General features: G+C 37.3%; 1 protein-coding gene across 4 annotated transcripts in view; it reads right to left on the bottom strand.

Moving 5' to 3' along the window:
- Positions 1 to 23077, bottom strand: part of SGCD (sarcoglycan delta) — a 1325612-nt gene that overhangs the window by 472606 nt on the left and 829929 nt on the right. The window contains exon 1 of one of the 4 annotated variants that reach the window (XM_043990100.1): positions 4019 to 4150. The exons of the other annotated variants lie outside the window; for them this stretch is intronic. The gene's annotated coding sequence lies outside the window, so the exon portion shown is untranslated. Of the gene's footprint in view, positions 1 to 4018; positions 4151 to 23077 lie in introns of those variants that run through there. 4 annotated transcript variants of the gene reach the window in all.

Here is a 23077-nt window from a genome sequence, read left to right as displayed (position 1 = left end):
TCTTCCCCATATCTCTTAAACTAGTGGGATGAATAAAATGACTCCTACTTGACCTTCCAGGCCTAAAATTCTTCAGTTCTAGGAAATTTTAGTGTGGATTTGGCATTAACTTTTCCTATTGTGATTTCTTTGCTGTTCTAGATCATGTGTACTTCCTTTTTTAAAGACTGAATTACCATTCTTTCATACCAATAGTCTCCCAGTGATGCTATATGGCTGCAAGTTCTGAAATATCCAGGCCTGAAGAAGAACCCAAATTATAAATAACCCAGAGGCAGCAAAAAGTTCCATGGTGAGTTTAAACAGGCTGTACCATATTACCAATTATGATATTTGAGCAGTGGCTTAAAAATAATTGAGTACAAGCATGACTGCAAAGGAAATCATATCATAAGAATAGTAGATTGCCTGATGGACAGCCCAAGTGTTACATTCACACACCAGAGTCAGTAACAGAACTGGGGAGAGGGCCCCATAACATTGGAAAGTTCTTTAGAGAGGATTTATGCCAATGCACGTGTAAGAATTACATTAGGTCCAGAGTAAGTGGAGGAATAGGAATCTGTTTCCATGGAAGTAATGTCCACATGTTTGAAACCACATGCTAAGTGTTCACAGCTTCGATCCTTAAAAAGTAATGAATATGAAATATTAGCACTACTTCTGTTAGCTTCATGAACACACTTTTACTCCGCCTGGCATGGTCACGCATGCAGCTGGAAAACCTTAGAAATGCAACTCGGGTTAAAAATAAATTCTCTAGGGCATGACTCCTCCTCCATAGGAAATCTGAGAACTTTGGCAGCTTTGGGTTCTACAAATGTAATATCTGATTTCTTCCAGAAGGGACAGTAATCTGACCATGTGGTCTCATATTCTGAATAGAGAAACACAATTCTGTCTACTGAGGTCATGGTTTATTCCTGTTGGATAAGCAACAGTCACCAAAGGGAACAGATCACTCACTCCCTGGCACTCTCCATACAATTTCAGTCTGGGCAATTAAAGAATTCTTGCAAGTAGGACACTGCCTCCAAAATCCTCCCTAAGGTTTACTATACTGCTATCTTTCTCCTCTGCTTTTTCTCTTCTTCCATGAGAGAAAGAAAGAGAAAGAGGGAGGGAGGGAGGGAGGGAGGGAGGGAGGGAGAAAGGGAGAGGGAAGGAGGGAGGGAGGGAAGGAGGGAGAGGGAAGGAGGGAGGGGAGGAGAGGGAGGGAGGGAAAGAGGGAGAGGGAAGGAGGGAGGGAGGGAGGGAGAGGGAGGGAAGAAAGGAGAGGGAAGGAGGGAGGGAGGGAGGGAGGGAGAGAGAGAGAGAGAGAGAAAAGAGAAGAGAAGAGAAGAGAAGAGAAGAGAAGAGAAGAGAAGAGAAGAGAAGAGAAGAGAAGAGAAGAGAAGAGAAGAGAAGAGAAGAGAAGAGAAATTTAGGGAATATGTATCACTACCCACATCACCTGGTTCTTGGTAGGAAAGTGCTTTGTAAACCTTAAATTACTTTATAAATATGACAAATTGCTAAAATGATCACAATTATGTGTGATACTATGGCCACTTCCTATTATATCACACCTTACCCTAAGTCTAATCAGTCTTCAAACCTCTACTAGACAAAAATCAGAAAAAAAAAAAGCCCAAACTTTCTCACAAAGCTCTGCAGACTGGGAAGTCCTCGATGCCAAGAACACCTCCATTTTCTACAAAAGAGGTGGCTAAGATATATTGTTTCAACATCCTAACCACAAAAGGGATGAAATGTCCAGGCCTGAAAAGTCATTTCTGCTGCTAATGAGGTACCTCTAGAAACCTCTGCAAAGTCTGTCTCCACTTGTTAGAAATATATTTCTTGTTATCCTACATGCTTCAGGGTCTAGTGAAACCCAAATGCCAACTCTTCACTTCTGATTCACCCACCATAAAAGTTCTTAGGAAACTTTCTGGATTAACACAAGCAACTTTCATCTATAAAATAAGGGGATTGGACTAGATGACCTCTAAGGTACTACGAAGTACCTCCCCACTCTATATCTGTTATCTTTTGATCATATGAACTTGCTTAAAGACCTCAGGTTAGCCCCCTGTGCTGCAAAACAAAACTAGGTCTTTAGGCCACTAGAGGCACAATGGATAGAGCACTGGGCCTGGAGTCAGGAAGACCTGAGTTCAAATATGGCCTCAAACTTGTGTGACCCGAGGAAAGTCACTAATCTCTGTTTGCCTCGATTTCCTCAACTGTAAAATGGGAATAAGCATATACCTCAAAGAGTTGTCAGGAGAATCAAATGAAATGTTTGTTTAAAAAAGGGCATATGATTCAGTGAGTAGAACTTAGTCTGCACTATATAAATGTTTATTCCTTTCCCCTTTCCTCTACATATAAACTAACCAACTAAAGATCATTCACACAGAAAGTCTTGGCTAAAGTCCCTTTTGTGAAATTTCATTTGTTGTCACTGTAGGTTTTCATGACTGTCACAGCATGATCTATACCCAGCACTGAGAGACCTTATGAAAGTCACTTGAGGGCAAGTCATTTAATCCTCATTGCACCACAAAAATTATACATATATATATAATATTATATATATATATATATATATATATATGTCACTTAACCTTCTTGGGACTTAGTTTCCTTATCTGTAGTAATGAAGGAGGAGGAAGAGGAGGAGGAGGAGGAGGAGAAGGAGGAGGAGGAGGAGGAGAAGAAGAGGAGGAGGAAGAAAAAGAAGAAGAAGAAGAAGAAGAAGAAGAAGAAGAAGAAGAAGAAGAAGAAGAAGAAGAAGAAGCATGAATATTAATGTTATACTCAAAGACTAGAAGACAGGTTCAAATCTAATTTTTTCTTTTCCTTGCTGTTGGACCACGGATGAGTTACTTAAACTTTCTAAATCTCAGGCAATATCCTAAGACCATTATTTAGTAGGATACAGATCATTACATCATGTGTGAAAAAGGACTTTTAAAAAAAAAGAAAGCTATAAAAATCCATTGTCACCATACCTCAATTGCCCTTTCTTTTAAATGTGTGACCCCAGTTGAAATTCTCACCAATAAATTGCAAAGTCGTTGTTGACCCAGAATGCTCCCAGGGTAAAGAAAGGAATTTGTGACATGGATGAAAAAAGGGGTGAAGAGCTCCAAGTAAATTGCAAAATGGACACTGAAAAAGTCTTTGTAAGGCTTTTTTTAAAAGAAGAGAATGCAGAAGACAAGTACAGACTAAAATGAAAGACAGTAACCCCACCCCCCTCCATCCCCATCTTTTAGTAACTGGGATCAGAAGGGCTGGGTTCAAATCTCATCTCGGCTCTTTACTATCAGTGTGATCCAGAACCTCTGAATTTGAATATGACATTTCACTTAGCTTTTTGCACAAAGTACTTTAAAGGAGTTTAAAACTGCAGGCTGCCTTTCCAGGAAGGAAGCTGAAATGAATTATGGAAACTGAATGATTTCCTGAATTGCAAAATGTGAATCTAAGTTATTCCTAAGTCAATGTATCAAAAGCATCTGTAACAGTAACCAAAATCCTCTCTGCTAATAGAATATCAGACTTCCTTATGTATATCTGATATTACATTTAGAAAGAGTGGGCAGAATCATCAACCTCATTCATTCTTTGATTTCCTTTTGAAACGAGGGCCATATTCTAAAAAAGCTATCATCAGAACTTTTGGGAAGGAAAGAATCACACTCAGTTTCAACTAAAATGGCCCTTGCTGGCAACAACCCATTCTCATTCTGCAGAAAGAAGAAAAAAAGTTGGGGAGTATTGGAGCAGGCAGCTAAAAGACAGGTTCTGTATACTTCTCTCCCTAGTTCCCCTGGAATCACTAGAGAGAATCTACTTCAGCAGAAAATTGTGGGGGTGGGGAATGGGGATCCACACCAAATGTATAACCAGTAACATGCCCAACTTCTTTAATAATATAAAAAGAAACTTTTAATAACTACAAACAGATATCAGACCAGTTGTAAAAATAGAGAAACAGAATGCAAGGAACTTAATAAGATCCTACCTCTCTCTGTCTCCCTCTCTGTCTCTCTTTCTGTCTCCCTCTCTGTCTCTCTGTCTCCCTCTCTCAGAAGCAAGCAGATGAAAACGGAGCACAATTCTAGGGTACGCTGAGGAGTTCCAAGCACTGCCTGCAGAGTGTGGCTAGGCCCAGCCCGTGTTTAGAAGCTTGCCCTGGTCAAATTTTCCAAAAGCAGAATTGTAGCCAAGTCCCTGCCCATGCCTGAAGAATTTCCTGAACAGCATTCCCGTTCTTTTTTCTGACTGCTTTGAAACCACACTCTGTCTGTACTTCAATAAGGCTTTGTCAGGCCAACTTACAGCTACTGGTCTGCCTCCAGATATCAATGGAAAACACATGTGTCATGCACAGACAAAGCTCTCCCCCCACCTCCCTGCAACAGCGTCCATGGCGTCTGCGCGCCTCACACTCACAACTATAAAGTAAACCATTTCTATAACCAATTCTGATTTTTCAACAATTCTACACACACAGACTCCTCTTTGTGGTGCTAGATGCCAGAGATAATACCTCTCTCTTTGACTCAGCACTGCCCCTTTTTAAAACACTTTCTCCTCCCCTATAGCCAAAGTCTTAGACTGACCCAGGTTAGCACTTAGTTCATACCAGCCTTTATAAAAACCAGCCTATTACAGTGGAGAGATAAGAATTCTAATTTGATCTCCCTACCTGCCTTTGCCTGGGTCTTTCTTTGCTTAAAATTTCAATTGCTGGAAGGGAAACAATATTTTTAGCATTTCTAGACTTAGTTCAGCACATCACAGCCATACCCTAATCTTGACATACGCTACTATAGCTGCTAAAACTAAAAATAATGCAATTATTTTTCAAGCACTTTCTTTCCTCCCTTCTCTTTAGTGGAATTTGCCCTAAAAATGTAACATTTTACACACCACCATGTCAACATTGTTTTTGCTTGGATTATGGAATAAGGAGGGGGGAAAAGGATGAATCTTTAATCAGAATATGGGCAGAATTCTTTACATCTGAGATTATTTCCCCATATGACAATGTATCATATTTCTATGTGCGTGCATTTTGTTCATGGTCTGTAATTCACATTCCACATGTAATTACATATGTATGTCTATATGTGTATGTATATTGTTAAGTCTATGTTAAAACTAAAAGATAGAAAGATATTCCCCCTTTCTTTCACAGCCAACTCTACCCAAAAAGCTTAAGCAGAGTTGTCAAGGTAACAATATGGGAAAAGAGACAATTTAAAGAGAAACAGTTGTTATTATTTGGGGGATACTAAAATTTTTCTTCCAAAAATCACACCTTATTACCAGCTTACTCCAAATAATTGGCCTTGCTGAGTTTTAAACAGATGTATGCTCTGGAGGGAATGTTCTAAATGATTGGATGTGAGTTGGGGTGTTAGGATCAGAGTTGATTGCAATGGGAGTTTCAGTCAAGAAGCAGGATTAAGTTTCCAGGCTATTAGGGAGAAAGCATATGTGTGTGTGTGTGTGTGTGTGTGTGTGTGTGTGTGTGTGTGTTAGGGTCCAAGATCCAATCCATTTTCTCTATTCCAGGACCATCTGGTAGAACAAAAAAATCAATGGCTTTTTCTGTAAGATGCTACCTTCAGAGCTTGTACAAAGGCAAAAATTTATTCCAACATCTAAGGGACCATGAAAGAGACTGTTCAGTTGGTCTTGACAAAGTTCAGGTTAACAGAACATAAAAGTGACATCACCATGGCCTTTGACACCAGTAGAAAGCAGAGGTAACTATTTCCCTAATTTCTCCTAATGTTACTTGAGGAAGAAAGCAACCTTGGGTGACTTTCTCTTTCTTCCCTAAATATAAGGGTCAATATTTTTCCTCTGAAGATTTAACTCACAGGAAAGCAGATTAGAAAATTGGATTTGTAGTCAATGATGGTGGGTTGGACAAAATAGTGCTGTTACTAAAAGAGAATTGGCTTCTTTCACTGTAGCCAGACAAGGAACTTGAAATGACCACTCAAATTAGCCAAGATTTAGCAAATACAACTCCCATATCAGGAAACAGATGAAGTCTTGAATTAAAAACAAAACAAAAAACCTTTAGAAAAAGCTCTGAGGAAATCTTGCTGAGATAAGAGAGCTTCTCCAAATTCTAGGATCAGAGAAACATGGAAATTAGAACTGCAAAGACTTTAAAGGTTTTCCCACCTTCCTATTTTACAGATGAGGAAATGAAGGCTTAAAGATATGAAATGACTCACCTAAGGAAAATTAGTACTAAGGAGCATGGAAAAGATTCAAATTCAAGACTCATTATAAACTGGGGGAGTACAATCTAGCCTGGTCCTATCTTTTACTTAGAATTTTTTCCCCTTACAATTTATGAGGATGTCAAGAAGTCAATAATCTATCAATTCCAGATGTATGGTAAACTTATTCATTTCTGCTCCTAGGACTGAAGGTGGGAAAGAGAACAGAGAGGAGTAGGATAGAAGATAATATGGTGAAATGACCATAGATACAAAATGGGGTAGATATCAAACAGAGAAATAAGAAAAACAGAAAAGAAATGGGAAAGCAGACCAAGGCAATTGTGTTGTTGTTATGGGGCTGGTGTAGTAAGCAAAACAGGGAAGTGTAAAAACATACATAGCAGGAGGAAGAAGGGGTGGATATGACTGTTTTGAAATGGAAGCTAGTTTAAAAATGAAGACACTCTTGTTAGGAGATAGAAAATTCAAGGTCCTTGTTTGTTTTCACAGAGAGAGAAGACCTTTCTCCTTCTTGAGTTTATAATCTTATTTGAGAGAGAGAGAGAAATCCTAGGAACAGTTCTAATGCATAGGCAGAGGATATACACAGTGTTGTTAAAAGAACATCATGGGGTGGGGGGGCAGCTAGGTGGCGCATTGGATAGAGCACTGGCTCTGGAGTCAGGAGAACCTGAGTTCAAATCCAGCCTCAGACACTTGACACTTACTAGCTCTGTGACCCCAGGCAAGTCACTTAACCCCAATTGCCTCACCACCCCCCCCCCCAAAAAAGAACACATGGGCTTGCTGAAAATCTATACCATTAGGGAATATAAAAAACCAACCAAACAAACAAAAACAAAGGGGAAACTTGGGAGCTGATGCAAAGCAAAGAATGAACCAGAACTATAAGAAAATATAATAAATAAAAATAAAACTATAATAATGTAAATAAAAACCACATTAAAATACTTGAACTCACATAAAAGGAAGTGACCAACATTGGTTTCAGAGTATAGATGATGAAACATACCACCTCTCCCCTAAGTAAAGGGGGAGGGGACACCAAGTATAGTATTGCAAAAAACTGTCAGGCATGGTTCTGTGTTAGTTGATTGTTTCAAAATTGTCTTTGAATTGGGGGAAGCGTGAATGAGGCATTAAGAAATGTCTGTGGCATAAAACACCAAAGGCATCAACAACATTATAAAAATAGGAAGGAACCAACCAAAAAAAATCTCATAATAAGTGATTCATTCCAGTTAAATCATTCCTTCTCCAGAAATAATTTTTTTTCACAGATAAATACCTTGGGAAAGGTATAATATTAAGGCATTTTGAGCCATTAACAGCCTTAGAGAATGAATTAATTTGTTAGAGATTAGCAAACCAGTCCCCTGGGAAAGCCCTGATGAAATAATTGCTAATTGATTGATTTCCCCTCCTATGTCACATTACTCCTTTTACAAACTTTACATTCCATTCAAATTGGACAACTTACAATTTCTAAATTCATTTAGTCCTAAATTCATTTAGTCCTTCCCCATGCCATTTGTTATAGTATCATCTAAATCTAGCATCCTCTCCCCCATCTTTTATGCCACTTATTATGCACAAGCCATCATTGGTAATGTTTTGAAGCCTCTACAATAAAACTGTATGTTCCTTTTTGGGTCACCTGCAATTTTAATTCTTTTGAAATCACAGAATTCTATGGTATGTAACCATGGAGATCCAATAAAAGAAAAGTCAGTGAATTTGGAATCTCAACAATTGGAGGTAGATCTTCCCTTAGAAGAGCCTGCCCATACACAGCTTCTCCAATTAATGCCCCTGGTTTTTATGTTTCTTCTAAAGTGGATCTACTAAATATGTGGGAGACTTTCCTCTATGTCTTCTTATACTTAGTGAAGATCAGTGCGGTTCTCAGACTGTCTATTTGTTTTCCTTTGCTCTTGGAACATCCTTTTCTGACTCAACGTTTACTCAATTTACTCATTTACTCAGTACCCATTCTGACATCATCACTGGAAAGATGCTCCAGTCTATTTGCACCAAGCATGAAGCTCTTCACTACCCTCTGTATCACTCTCAACTTTAATACTTTGGATCTTGCAATTACATAGCACTACTAAAAGTATATATGTGTGTTTAGGTTTCTTTAAGTTAACCTTTCATACTGGGAAGTGGTTCAGGGTCATTGAAATTAAAGCCTAATATCCAAAATGCAACCCACCTTCTTTCTATTTCTGTTCCATTTGTCTCTGCCCATCCATAAGGCCTGTATCAGATATCTGGGTTGCTGTACTAACTCAACAAACAAGACATCCAATTGCATGTCCTGTTCTGTAAAATAGGCAATATTCATCTCTTAAATATTTCCTGTGTAGACTTTTGGTCTGATTTATTTCATCATGGATTTCCCAGAGGAGTCTCTGTAATGTTCTAAAGCTTGGTGTAATCAGTATGATGCCAGACTTCCTGGGCGGAGCAAAGATGGTGGATGAAAGGCAGTGAGCTCTCAAACTCATGAAATGGTCGCTCCAAAAAATATCCAAATAATGCCATAGGACAATTCCTAGAAGAGCAAAACCCACAGAAGAATGTGCTGAAATAATTTTCCAAAGACAGCTTGGAAGGTCAGAAGGAGGGAGCTGCTGTGCTGAGACAGGAGTAGAGCCCAACCCCACAGTCACCCTGACACAGATCCAGTTCCAGGAAGGCCTCGCCAGAGAAAGAAACTCCGCAGAGCCTCTGAATCAGCTGGAGCACCAGTGTCCTCTGGAACTAAGCTCACAGTCTGGTGAGAGGGCTGAGACCTTGGCAGGGGGGTATATTACAGGGTTCTATGCTGGTGTTGAAGCAGAACTTGGGTTTTACACCCCTGCTGCGAACCAGGAGGTAGGCTTGAGTAGCAGTGGCCAAGGTGGGGGAGGGGCACAGGTTCGTCGAAGCTGACAACCACAACAAACAAAGCTGGTTGATTAGCAAGTTGATCTGGGGTCATCTACAGACCAGGGAAAAGGCCAGGTGAGTGAAGAACCTGCTCCTCCTTAAATCATACCACCTGGGACTTTCTGAAGTTTGGGATAGTGTAGCCTGGAAACAGTACCCCATTTTAAGGAGCCAAAAGTCAAATAATAGAAAGGCAAGATGAGCAATCAGAGAAAGGTTGAGGACCTTAGAAAGTTTCTTTAGTGACAAGGAAGATCAAGGTGCATCCTCAGAGGAAGGAGTCAATGTCAGGGCCCCTATATCTAAAGCTTCCAAGAAAAATATGAATTGGTCTCAGGCCATAGAGGTGCTCAAAAAGGACTTTGAAGATAAAGTTAGAGAGGTAGAGGAAAAAAATCAAAAGAGAAATCAGGGTGATGCAGGAAATACATGAGAAAAAAGTCAACAGCTTGAAAAGCCAAATTGGCCAAATGGAAAAGGAGGTACAAAAGCTCTCTGATGCAAATAATTGCCTAAGAATTAGGATTGAACAAATGGAAGCTAGTAACTCTATGAGAAACCAAGACACAATAAAGCAAATCCAAATGAATAAAAAATAGAGTACAATGTGAAATATCTTCTTGGAAAAACTAATGACCTGGAAAATAGGTCCAGGAGAGATAATTTGAAAATTATTGGTCTACCTGAAAACCATGATCAAGGAAAGAGCTTAGACATCATCTTCCAAGAAATTGTCAGGGAAAACTGCCCTGAAATTCTAGAAGAAGTTAAAATAGAAATTGAAAGAATCCACTGCTCACCTCCTGAAAGAGATCCTAAAAGGAAAACTCCTAGAAATATTATAACCAAATTCCAGAGCTCTCAGGTCAAGGAGAAAATATTGGAAGCTGCCCAAAAGAAAGAATTCAAGTACTGTGGAGCCCCAATCAGGATAGCACAAGATCTAGCAGCTTCTACATTAAAGGACTGGAGGGCATGGAATATAATATTCCAGAGGGCAAAGGAATTGGGATTACAACCAAGAATCACCTACCCAGCAAAACTCATCACAATCTTTCAGAGGAAAAAATGAGACTTCAATGAAAAAGAGGACTTTCAAGTATGCATGATGAAAAGACCTGAACTGAATGGCAAATTTGACTTTCAAATACATGACCTTAGAGAACCATAAAAAATTGGAGTTGGGGGATATATCTGGGGTCGTGTCTGAAGCTGGGTTTTGGCTGGGGTCCCCATGGGTCCAGGGTGGATGCTTTGTCCACTGTGTCACTTAGCTGCCCCATAATGATATCTTTAGGGTAAAATTGAGGGGTGAGGGGAATGCACTGGAGGATGCGGAAGGGCAGAGGTAGCATGGGGTGAAATCCCACATGAAAAAAAAGAGAAAGGACTTATGGAATAAGGGAAGAGATGGGGAAGGAGCAGGGCAGTAAATGAATTTAATTCTCATCAGAATTGGCTCAAGGAGGGCCTAACACACACAACCAACTGGGTGGAGTAATCTATCTAACCCTTCAGGAAAATAGGAGGAGAAGGGGATAAAGAGAGAGGGACAAAAGAAGGGAGGGAAGATTGAGGGATGGGACAGACAGAAGCAAATTCCTTTTGAAGACTGATAGTAGAGTAAATATCATGGGGAAGGGAATGGGATGGAGGGAAACAGTTAACAATAGTAATTGTGAAAAAGAGAAAGGGGATAAATTGTACAAAAAAATATTCATAGCAACTCTTTGTGGTTGCTAAGAATTGGGAATCAAGGGAATGTCTATCAATTGAGGAATGACTGAAGAAGCTGTGGTATATCATTGTAGTGGAATGGTATTGTGCCATAGGAAATGACAAACAGGATGATCCCAGAAAAACCTGGAAAGACTCATATGAACTGACTTATATTGAAGTGAGCAGAACTGGGAGGACATTGTGCACAGTGAAATTAATATTGTTCGATAAACAATTGTGAATGACTTAACTACTCTCAGCCATACAGTGATCCACGACAATCCCAAGGGACTAATGATGAAGCATATTATGCACCCCCATAGAAAGAACTGATAAAAAGAACACTTGTGGATTCTACATATATAACCTTCTTGATGTCTTATGGAGGGAAGAGGAAAGGGAGGAAGGGAGAAAATTTTGGAACTCTAAATCTTATGAAAATGAATGTTGAAAAGTACCCTTATATGTAACTGGAAAAAATAAAATAAATGTTTGTTGCAAAGAAAAAAAATCAGTATCATGCCATCTGCAAAAAGGAACAACCAGCCTAGAAAGGGAATCCTTATTCTATTTAGACCTTGTAGAGGACATCCCCCTAAAAGTGATGAACAGCTGTGGAAGGCAAGTACATCCCCCTTTCTCATGCCTCACTTTACATCAGTAATCCAATGGTCATTGACTAGATATCTCCAAATTTTAATTTATCACAGAATCTTGCATAACTTAACATAAGCATCAGAAACTATATTGCTCTAAGTCATTAAAGTTTTGTTTTGTTCTATGTAATCCAATGCCTTCTTAGATTCCCCAAAATAAAGCAGAAGAATCTTATAGCCTTTGTATCATGCAATCAATTTCATGACTGTAAAGTATACTCTGTTATTAAAACAAACAAACAAACAAACCCAAAACTCTTTGCAAAAGCCTGTCTGTTTCCTTCATCAGGTGGTACAACAGATAAAGCCGTGAACCAGGAGAGAGGAAGACCTTAGCTTAAATCCTGCCTCAAACACTTATTAGTTATGTGACCCTGGGGATATCATATTACTTATAACTATCTCAGTTTTCTCATCTGTAAAATGGGGATAATGGTGGTATTTAACTCCCAGGGTTTTTGTGAGAATAAAATGAGATAAAGTTTATAAAGCACTTTGCAAATCTTTATATTCTATATAAGTACTAGCTATCATTTTCCTCTTTAGTTGTAGGTCCACTTCATTATTCATACTTGGGGCCTGACCAAAACCTATGAACTGATGGACTGAGTCAATGGACTATATCCAACTGTTTGCCCCAATTTGTGCAATTTGTATTTTAAATCCACTTTATTTTTCCCTTATGTGAATTGCTAAGGTGATATTTTATTTCTTTTAGTAACCATGGATATCATCAATGAGCCTGTGTAGCTATCAAGAACTAGATGCAAGTTCAGAACAATATCATCTGCAAAATAATAATAATAATAATAATAATAACAATACACACACACAAAATAAACAAAAAAACATCTAGTGAAACTCATGATCTCTAGGGAATCTCCCATCCATTTAAGCTTTGAAGAAAACATCTTTCACAGTAGTGAATGAACATCCCTATCTGTTTCATGTCTCTTCTGATGCTGATAATCAGAAGAGCTTGTTCTCTACATTAGGATGTACTTTTATTGTTCATTTGTTTTTCTTTGTTTGTTGACAAGCAATGAGGGTTAAGTGACTTGCCCAGGGTCACACAGCTAGTAAGTGTCAAGTGTCTGATTCTGGACTTCAACTCAGGTCCTCCTGAATCCAGGGCCAGTGCTTTATCCACTGTGTCACCTAGCTGGTCCCAGGATGCTTTTAATAATTGTATATTGAACTGGGTTGGAATGTATGGAAATGGTTAAATAGAACAAAACAGAATTTTTGTCTATTACACTGAGAGCTTCTTGTTCTTTTCTTCCAATGCAGCACATGATCTATTTCTATAAAACCTTGTTTTATTCCATATCCTATAAGTATAATATATCTTATTGTAATTAACATTGATGACTGACAGCCCATTTCCTTTTCCTCTCCTAAATACAATACTCAGAAGGCCAAGTTTAAAATTTTTTACATTAAAGATGCCACAATATGACCCAACTTTGAACCTACCAATGACAGCAAATATTTTAAGTAGCAGGCAAATATACAAAGATCTGTGATTTCATCAGGACAGAGAACCCTCAGATCATAATCCCTTTATGGCTTACTAAATTATAAGGGTTTTCCCAAAGCATGTAGAGGTTAAATGACTTGTCAAGATTACAAAACCAGTAAGAGTCAGAGGTGGATTTTAAAACCAGGCCTTCACGATACCAAACTGAGCATTCTATCAGCAGTTCTCATATGGCCACCATTTAAAGTGATTTGGGGTGGCAGGGTTGGGAGGGAGAGGTGAGGGGTAAGGATTAGAACTTTGTTGGAGGCCAACAGGCATTGTTGGATTTCAGAGACCCTATGTCTAGGTTAGAAAGTAAAGAATAGAGGTAGGAAATCGACATGGAATCAAGGATTCCTCCTCCTAAAAGCATAAAGTTGCTAGGAATGTAGGGCCATGGGAAATAGAAAGTCTCTTGACATTGGATCCAATGGGAGAAAGTTTCCTAACTATTGTATGTGTTTGACAAATCATGATGATTTTAAGCCTGAAGTTACTTTCATTTATGCTAAGGCTGCCCCATCATTGCCCCAGGGGTCCATAATCAATTTAGCCAGAAGACATGGTTCTTTGGGTTTTCTGAAGATTGAGATCTTGGTATACTGGCGAATGGTCTATGTGAGAAGCTGCCAAAGCAAAGGCAGTCCCACCTCTGCTGGGAGGCAGAGAGACTCAAGTAGGACAAATTGTAAGCAATAAGGAACCCAGCAACTTGGGTAGACTCTCCTCTCATTGGGGAGTACAAGGAGTTGTATCTGCTTAGAGCTATAAATTAGTTGTAATATGGAAAGTCTCTGCAATATTGATGCAATAAAAAATTTCAACATGACAGCATAAAATTTTGCTGGCTTTAGAGTCAGAGAAACTAGGTTTGAATCACAACTATCTGCATGACTTTGAGCAAGTCACTTAATTTCTTTGGAACTCAGTTTTCTCATCTGCAAAATCAATCAACCAACAAGCATTTATTAGCCATTTTAGATAATGAAGTGCCTGGACTAAATAAGGCTCTTTCCAGGTCTGAATCTACAATTCTATGATTTCCCATAAAGTCCATGACATAAAAATGCATTCCAATGTTGTTTTTTAAATTGTTTGGCAGGGCTAAGTAGGGCATAAAACACTGTAGTGAACTTGGGGGACTATGATGGTAGGTGGGGTCCCCACCCACTCTTTCCCAGAATAAAAGGCAACCTTGAGCTAAATGATTTCATTCTTTTTTTTTTTTTGGTGGGGCATTGAGGGTCAAGTGACTTGCCCAGGGTCACACAGCTAGTAAGTGTCAAGTGTCTGAGGCTGGATTTGAACCCAGGTCCTCCTGAATCTAGGGCTGGTGCTTTATCCACTGCACCATCTAGCTGCCCCCTAAATGATTTCATTCTTAACCATTGGCACAGGTCTTCAGTGATGTTCTCTTTCAGTATTTCATCATAAAGATGCATACTCTGTTTTTAAAGTAGGCACATTGCAATGTGATCTCAGCATGTAGTAAAGCCCTATTGTTTCTCAGTGCTAACAGGGACAGGTTTATAATCTGAGATGTTCTCCCAATTCAAAATGAAGTCATTTGGTTCTACTCAAGATTAACAACATATCCAGTTGAGCTGAGAACGAAAATCATTCCAGTCTTTGCTAGTTATGCTCACTGGCATATGACTACACTCTGTTGTGAGTAGTCTGGCATAGTATCCTCTGACATTTACACCTTAACAATCTTGCAGGGTCACTCTTATTATTATCGATACCTAACAGATGAAGGAAAATGAGGTTATGAGAAGTTAAGAGACTGGTCCATAGTCAGACAACTAGTAAATGTCTAAGGTAGGAATTAAACCTTAGGTTTACTCTTGTAATGATTGGAATGATGCCACCTGCTAGAGACTTACTGTAGCAAAGCGCCACCATGAGGTGAAGGCCTCTGAGGGCAAGCCATCTGGTCAAGGTCCTTAGCATCAGGAAGTGATGTTTGCTCGCGGGTACTGTCTATCAAGGCTACCAGCCAATCAACTTGAGGAGCCTCCCATTTCTGGGAGGAGGACACAAAGTAGGAAGCAGACACTGGCGGAGGGGTTTGGTCTCTTTTTGGTTCCTGACCTCTCCATGGTGGGTCGGATGATAGGGTCTCTTAGAAATAGTTAGATTTTTACCTTTCTCTCTGATCCTAATGCTCTTTAATAAATACTTAAACATTTAAATACTCTTGCTAAAGTTTATAATTTATTGGTGAGTACTCATTAGATTTTAGATAGTTTAGCTAGAATTTTAGCCCTTACACTCCATCAGCCCACCACTTCGTTTCTTTTTTTTTTTCAGCATACAAGGATTACATAGAATTGTGAGTTAGTTGCAGTATTGCAAGTCTTTGAAATATCTTTGACCTATGCCATGCCAGCAAAAACCAGCTACACATTCAAAATATGGAAAGTCCAGGAACAAGACACTATTCTTTTAGAGAGATAGCCCATGTTTGTTTACCATAATCTTCGTGGACTTAACTATTCAAATTGAGCTGACTTGGGATTCAGGAGACTGATTACAGCAGTATGCTCATTATTCTATATACTCAAGATTAAACTATGTCCTAGAATTTATCTTTTTCTTGCCTGAAACTTCTTACATGTCACAATGCTCCCCCTTCACATATTTTATGTCTTAGCCAAACCAGCTGTTTCTTGATCTTGTTTTGCCCTCTCCAGGCCCCAAGGAATTATGTAGACTGGGTTCCATGGCTGGAATCCATTCTTTCTTTCTGTTGAAATCTTTATTTACTTTCACCAATGAATTCAAGAAGACTTTAGAAAGTCTTCTCTATCTCCACCTAAATCTCTATATCTACCTCTCTGTCTCTGTCTCTCTCTGTTTCTCTCTGTGTCTCTCTGTGTCTCTCTTTCTTTCCCCAGAGTAATTACCATTGATCTCTCCTTTTCCCCTATCATATTCAACTTTTTAATTTAAATTTTGTTTAACTTCATAATGAGGCAGGTAGTTGGTGTACTATTTAGAGCACCAGACTAAGAATCAGGAAGATCTGAATTTAAATCCTATCTCAGACACAGGCTCTTATGAGGAAGTCGCTTTACCTCCCTCAGAGTCAGTTTCTCCATCTGCAAAATAGGAATGAAAATCACACTTAATTCACAGGGTTATTGTGAGGATAAAATGAGAGAGAAATATAAAGTACTTTGTTATCCTTAAAGTGCTAGAGAAATGCTAACCTCTTGAACATTCTGGAACAGTGTCATGTATTGTCCTTCTTTGTGTCTCCATTGCTTAGCACTCTACATGGTGTGTAATAGGCTTTTTTTTTTTTTGTAATAGGCTTTTTAATAAATTTTGTTGAATTGAATTGAAATGCTTGTATAAGAGTTAGAATATTGTGGTATCTTTTTTAATAAATAATTTGTTGACAGAATCACCAAATTTTTTTTGAATTAGAAAGGGCCTTTATATTTATGCCTATTGATATTCAACTTAATAGATACCGCCCAGTACTTGAGCTTATCTAAATCATTTTGGATCCATCATCTACTACTGTGATAGCTATACCAGCTTTGAAACAACCTCAGATCTGATGAAGATACAACCTATGTCTTTATCAAAGACACTGATAAAAATGTCAAATAGCACTGATGCCAAGGTATTCCTGACATGTTGACAGTCAACCATGTGTTTGTCTTTACAGTGTTGTTATTTTCTAAATTTTTCACTTGGTTATGCTTATTTCATTCTGTATTACTTTATAAAAAACTTTCCAGGTTTCTCTGAAAAGGTCCTTTTGAAAATGTATCACAACACAGTACTTTAAAATTAATATACAATAGTTTCAGCTATCTCCTAATTGATACTTCCCTCCCTTGGTTTCTAATTACTTAACCCCACAAAAGAAGTAGTATAAATATTTTTTGAAAATAGAGGTCCTTTTCCTCTGTTTTTGATCTCTTTGGGGTATAATCATTTTATTATTGTTGGGTCAAAAGGTATGTACAATTTAGTAACTTTTGAGACATATTCCAAATTACTTTGCAGAATGGTTGTAACAATTCAGAACTCCACCATTAATATATTTATGTATCTATTTTCCTGTGTTTGTGTTGGAACAGTGGATAAAGTACTGAACTTGAAATCAGGAAAAATGTGAGTTCAAATCCAGCCTCAAATACTTCCCAACTATATGACCTGGGCAAGTCTCAAACACTGTCTACTTCAATTTTCTCTTCTATAAAATGGGGAGAATAGCACTACCTACCAGAATTTTTATATAAATGAAATAAAATTTGTAAAGTGCTTTGTAAATCTTTAAAGTGCTATGTAAATGATATTATATTATTTTATCAGCCCCTCAAAAAGTTGTCATTCTTGAATTTTGTTAACTTAGTTGATCTAATACATATGATAACTGTAGGATTCCCTTGATTTTTCATGTATATAATTCTTAGGAATGTGTAGCTTTTTTCCACATGGCTATTGATAGCTTCTGTTTCTTCCCTTTAAAACTTACTTTCCATTTCCTTTGCTTATCTACTGAATGGGAAATGCAATAGCTTTTTATTTGATTAAAGCTGCCTTAAGTCTCTCCCCCCTTCCAACTCATCCTCTATTCAGCTGCCAAACTGATTTTCCCAAAATATAGTTTTGACCATATCACTTTCCTACTCAATACACTTTAGTGACTCCCTATTACCTCTAGGATCAATTACAGTCTTCTGTTTGTCTCTTAAAACTTCATAATCTGATCCTTTTGCTATCTTTCTGGTTTCTTACACCTTACTCTCCTCCATGCAGTCTATGATACAGCTGTCCTTGGTGGCCCATTTACTGTTCCTTGAACATGACTGACTCTATGCCCCTGCAATTGCTGACCCCCATGCCTGAAAATTTTGTGCTCTCTCTGTCTCTCTGTCTCTGTCTCTCTGTCTCTCTGTCTCTCTGTCTCTCTCTCTCTCTCTCTCTCTCTCTCTCTCTCTCTCTCTCTCTCTCTCTCTCTCTCCCTTTCTCTCTCTCCCTCCCTCCTTTACCACCTTATCTTATTTTTTGTCTTACTTAAGACTTAGCTTTAATCATACCTTCTACAGGTCTTACTGATCCCCTTATCTGCCAGTTCCTTCCTCTATGAGACTACTTTACATCTATTCTGTACCAATTTTATTTGTACCTGGTTATTTACATGTTATTTTCCCCATTACAATTTCTTTACATGAAAGGTAAGGACATTTTTTTTTCACTTTCTTTATATAAACAGCTCTTAGCTGGTATTATATGATTGGAACATAAGTGCTTAATACATCTTGTTTAATGATTGAATCATGATTAACGCTTCGGTCCAGCCATTCAAAAGGTTTTGAATCCATCCAATAATATTATTCTCTTGTTCACATGTTGTCATCTTTCTCACAAGAATCACATTTCACTTTATCAGAGACTTTACTAAAATTTATGTTATATCTGTTTCATACCCCTCATATACTAGTTTAGTAATTCACTCTTTTTTTCAATATAAATATTTTATCATTTTGCAGTTGCATTTAGAGATAGTTTTCAACATTTATTTTTATAAGATTTATAGTTTACTCACTCTTGAAGAAACCATTCCAGGACTTTATAAAATATCTTCTTTTTCTTCTCTTTTAAAAATATTTTAGTGATATCTTTTCCTTTTATGTAGCTAAGTTTCTCCCTTGTATTCCTACCACTTCCCATTATAGTCCTGTCCCTTATAACAAAGAATTTACAAAGAAAGAGAAAAGAACAAGAGGAAGATAAAGGGGAAAATCACCCAAATGAAAATAACAAAAAAATATCTCATATTATATACAATGATCCACATACTCTTCTTATTCTCTTGCAAAAAATTAGAAGATATTTTTTCATATCTTTTCTTTGGGGGCTAAGCTTATTCTTTGTAATTTTGCATCATTAATTTTAGTTAGGGGATTTAAAAAAATAATGTTATGGACCCATTTGGTAGTTGAGCAAAGGCTATAAAATCTTTCTTGTAATAATGTTTTTCTATCTATAAAATATACAGGATTATAAAGGCCATAGATTATAATAAAATGCTATTATAATTTTTTTTAAAAGTTGATGGACTCTAGGTTAAGAAGCTTAGTTTGTTTATTGATTATAGTTCTATTAAGATTGTTGTAATCATTATGTGCATCATTTCTCCTACTCTTCTTCACTTTGCATCAGTTGATATATTTTTACATGTTTCTCTGTATTCAGCATTTCATGTAGCATAGTAATATGTCATTATATTGATGTACCACAATTTATCTCTTCCCTAACTGTAGCCATCTACTCTCTTTGCAGTTCTTTGCTACCAAAAAAATATTCTTCTATAAATTTTTTGGTGTATTTGGAGCCCCTTACTTTACTAATAAATTTATTAGGGTATATATCTAGCAGTGGAATCTTTGGGTCAATAGATATAGGCATTTTAACTGCATTATTTAAATAATTCCAAATGGTTTCTCAGAATATACCTACTAGTTCATTACTACTCCACCAAAAATGTATTAATGTACCTACATTTCAATGACCCCATCAAAACCAATTATTATCATCTTTTATGATTTTTGCCAATTTTCTGGGTATGAGGTGAAATCTCAGGGTTGCCTTGATTTACATTTTGCTTTTGGCTTTTAATGGTGCATTTCTTCTTCTGAGAAATCTTTCTTCTGAGCTTTCAAAATTATCTACTGGGGGATGGCTTTTGGCTTCATATATTTCTGTTGGTTGTCTATACATTTTAGATAGAAAACCCTTATCTGAGAAATTAGATACAAAGATTTGTTCCCACTTGTTCATTTCTTAGCCTAGATGCATTAATTTTGGTTGTGAAAAAACCTTTCATTTTTAGGAAATCAATTATAAATATTTGACCTTTTATAATAGTTTCTATACCTTGTTTGGTTAAAAAATCATCTCCTGACATTCCCTATAACAGTTATATGATCTGCTTGTGGTTTTTTTAAATCCTGTTTGTGTTATTTTATCCTGATATGATCTTTAATATTTAGGTCATGCATCTCTTTTAAATGTATTTTAAATATGGCATAAAATATTGGTTTAAGCCTAATTTCTGCCAGACTGCTTTCCACCTTTGAGCCAGCAAGCAGTGGATAAACATTTATTAAGTGCCTACTAGATGCTAGGACCATGCTAAGTGCTAGGGATACAAAGAAAGGCAAAAAGCAATCTCTGATCTCAAGTAGGTCATAATCTAATGGGATAGACAGCATGCAGACAGCTATGTACAAATAGGATATAAGAATAAACTGGAGAACATCAACAAAATGGAAGGCCCTAGCATTAAGATGGGATTGGAAAAGGTTTCTTCTAAAAGGCATGATTTTATCTGGGACTTGCAGAAAGCTAAGGAAGTCAGGAACTAGCTAGGGATGAGGGGGATGGAGAGAGGGAGGGAGGGAGAGAGAGAGAGAGAGAGAGAGAGAGAGAGAGAGAGAGAGAGAGAGAGAGAGAGAGAGAGAGAGAGGAGAAACGAGAGAAGAAAAGGAGAAAGACAGAGAGAGAATTACATACATGGGGGACAGTCAATGAAAAAAGTTAAGTGTTATGAAATGAATGTATTGTTCAAGGAATAACAAGGATGCCAGATTCACTAGATCACTTAGTATGTGAGGGTCAGTAAGGTATAAGAAAACTGGAAAGAGCAGAGAGCTAGATTATGAAAGATTATTATAGATAAAATATATTTAATTTTTGAAACTGGATAAAATTCTCAGCAGATTTTAGAAAATACAGAATTTTACTGTTTTATTTATTGTTCAGTTTCACTTCATACAAATCTTCCCATGTTTCTCTGAATTCCTCATATTTTTTTTAACAGCAGACTATTTCACTATATCTAAATATTAAAATGTGCTTAGTCATTCTCCAATCATTGAGCCCTCACTTCATTTCTGGTATCTTTCCAAGCTACAAAAAGTATTAAGAATACTTTGGTAGATAATATATAATACTTGGGAGTCTACTTGCCAAGACAAACCCAGGAACTCTATGAACACAACTACCAAACACTCTTCACACAAATCAAATCAGATCTAAATAATTGGAAAGATATCAATTGCTCATGGATAGGCAGAGATAATATAGTAAAAATGACAATACTACCTAAATTAATTTATTTATTCAGTGCCATACCAATAAGACTACCTAAAAATTATTTTATAGAGCTAGAAAAAATAATAACAAAATTTATATGGGAAAACAAAAAATCAAGAATATCCAGGGAAATAATGAAAAAAAATATTCACAAGAAGGTGGGTTAGCGGTACCAAACCTGGAGCTTTACTATAAAGTGGCAGTCATCAAAACTATCTGGTACTGGCTAAGAAATAGAGTGGAGGATCAATGGAATAGGCTAGGCACAGGAAACACAGTAGTAAATGACACTAGTAATGTAGTGTTTGATAAACCCCCAAACTCCAGCTTCTGAGATAGGAACTCAGTATTTGACAAAAACTGCTGGGAAAACTGGAAGATAGTATGGCAGAAATTAGGCATAGACCAACATCTTACACCTTATACTAAAATAAGGTCAAAATGGATGCATGATTTAGACATAAGAGGTGATACCAAAGGTAAATTTGGAGAGAAAGGAATAGTGTACCTTTCAGATTTTTTGAAAGGAAAACAGTTTATGACCAAACAAGAGATAGAGAATATTTTAAAATGCAAAATGGATGATTTTTATTACATTAAATTAAAAAAAACTGTACAAACAGAAGAAATGCATCCAAAATTAGAAGGGAGGCAGAAATCTGGGAAACAATTTTTGTGACCAGCACTTCTGATAAAGGCCTCATTTCTAAAAGATATAGGGAACTAAATCAAATTTATAAGAATCCAAGTCATCCCTCAATTGAGAAATGGTCAAAGGATATGAACAGGCAGTTTTCTGATGAAGAAACCAAAGCTATCTATTCCCATATGAAAAAATGCTCTAAATCTCTAATGATTAGAGAGATGCAAATTATAACAACTCTGAGGTACCACCTGACACCTATCAGATTGGCTAAAATGACAAAAAAGGAAAATAATAAATGTTGGAGAAGCTGTGGAAAAATTGGAACACTAATGCATTTTTGGTGGAGCTGTGAACTGATCCCACCATTCTGGAGAGCAATTTGGAATTATGCCCAAAGGGCTATAAAGCTGTGCATACCCTTTGACCCAGCAATACCACTTTTGGGTCTTTTTCTTAAAGAGATCATGGAAAGGGGAGAGGGACCCACATGTACAAGAATATTTATAGCTGCTCTTTACGTGGTGGCAAGGAACTGGAAGTTGAGGAGATGCCCATCAATTGGGGAATGGCTGTATAAGTTGTGGTATATGAATGTAATGGAATACTATTGTGCTGTAAGAAACGATGAGCAGGAGGAGTTCAGAGAAACCTGGAGAGTCTTGTGTGAGCTGATGATGAGTGAGATGACCAGAACCAGAAGAACATTGTACACAGTTTCATCAACACTGAGTGTTGATCTACTGTGATGGACTATATTCTTCTCACCAATGTAATGGTACAGAAGAGTTCCAGGGAACTCATGATAGAAGAGGATCTCCAAATCCAGGACAAAAAAAAAAGAACTGTGGAGTATAGATGCTGAATGAAGCATACTATTTCTTTTGTCTTTGGTGCTGTTGTTTTTCTCTTTAGAGGTTTTTCGTCATTGCTTTGATTTTTCTCTTATAACATGACTAATGCAGAAATAGGTTTAATGTTATTATTTATATATATATATATATATATATATATATATATATATATATATATATAACCTATATCAGATTACCTGCTGTCTAGGGGAGGGGGGGAAGGAAGGGGAGGGAGGGAGAAAAATCTGAAATTGGAAAGCTTGTATAAACAAAAGTTGAGAACTATCCTTACATGTAATGGGAAAAAAATAAAATACTTTATTACAAATTTTTAAAAAAGTGTTGGCTACAGTAATAAG

This window comes from Dromiciops gliroides, chromosome 2, assembly GCF_019393635.1.
Source record: "Dromiciops gliroides isolate mDroGli1 chromosome 2, mDroGli1.pri, whole genome shotgun sequence".
In the NCBI taxonomy this organism is placed as follows: Eukaryota; Metazoa; Chordata; class Mammalia; order Microbiotheria; family Microbiotheriidae; genus Dromiciops; species Dromiciops gliroides.
The sequence above is the reverse complement of the archived record's forward strand: the minus strand, read 5'-3'. Positions and strand labels throughout refer to the sequence as shown.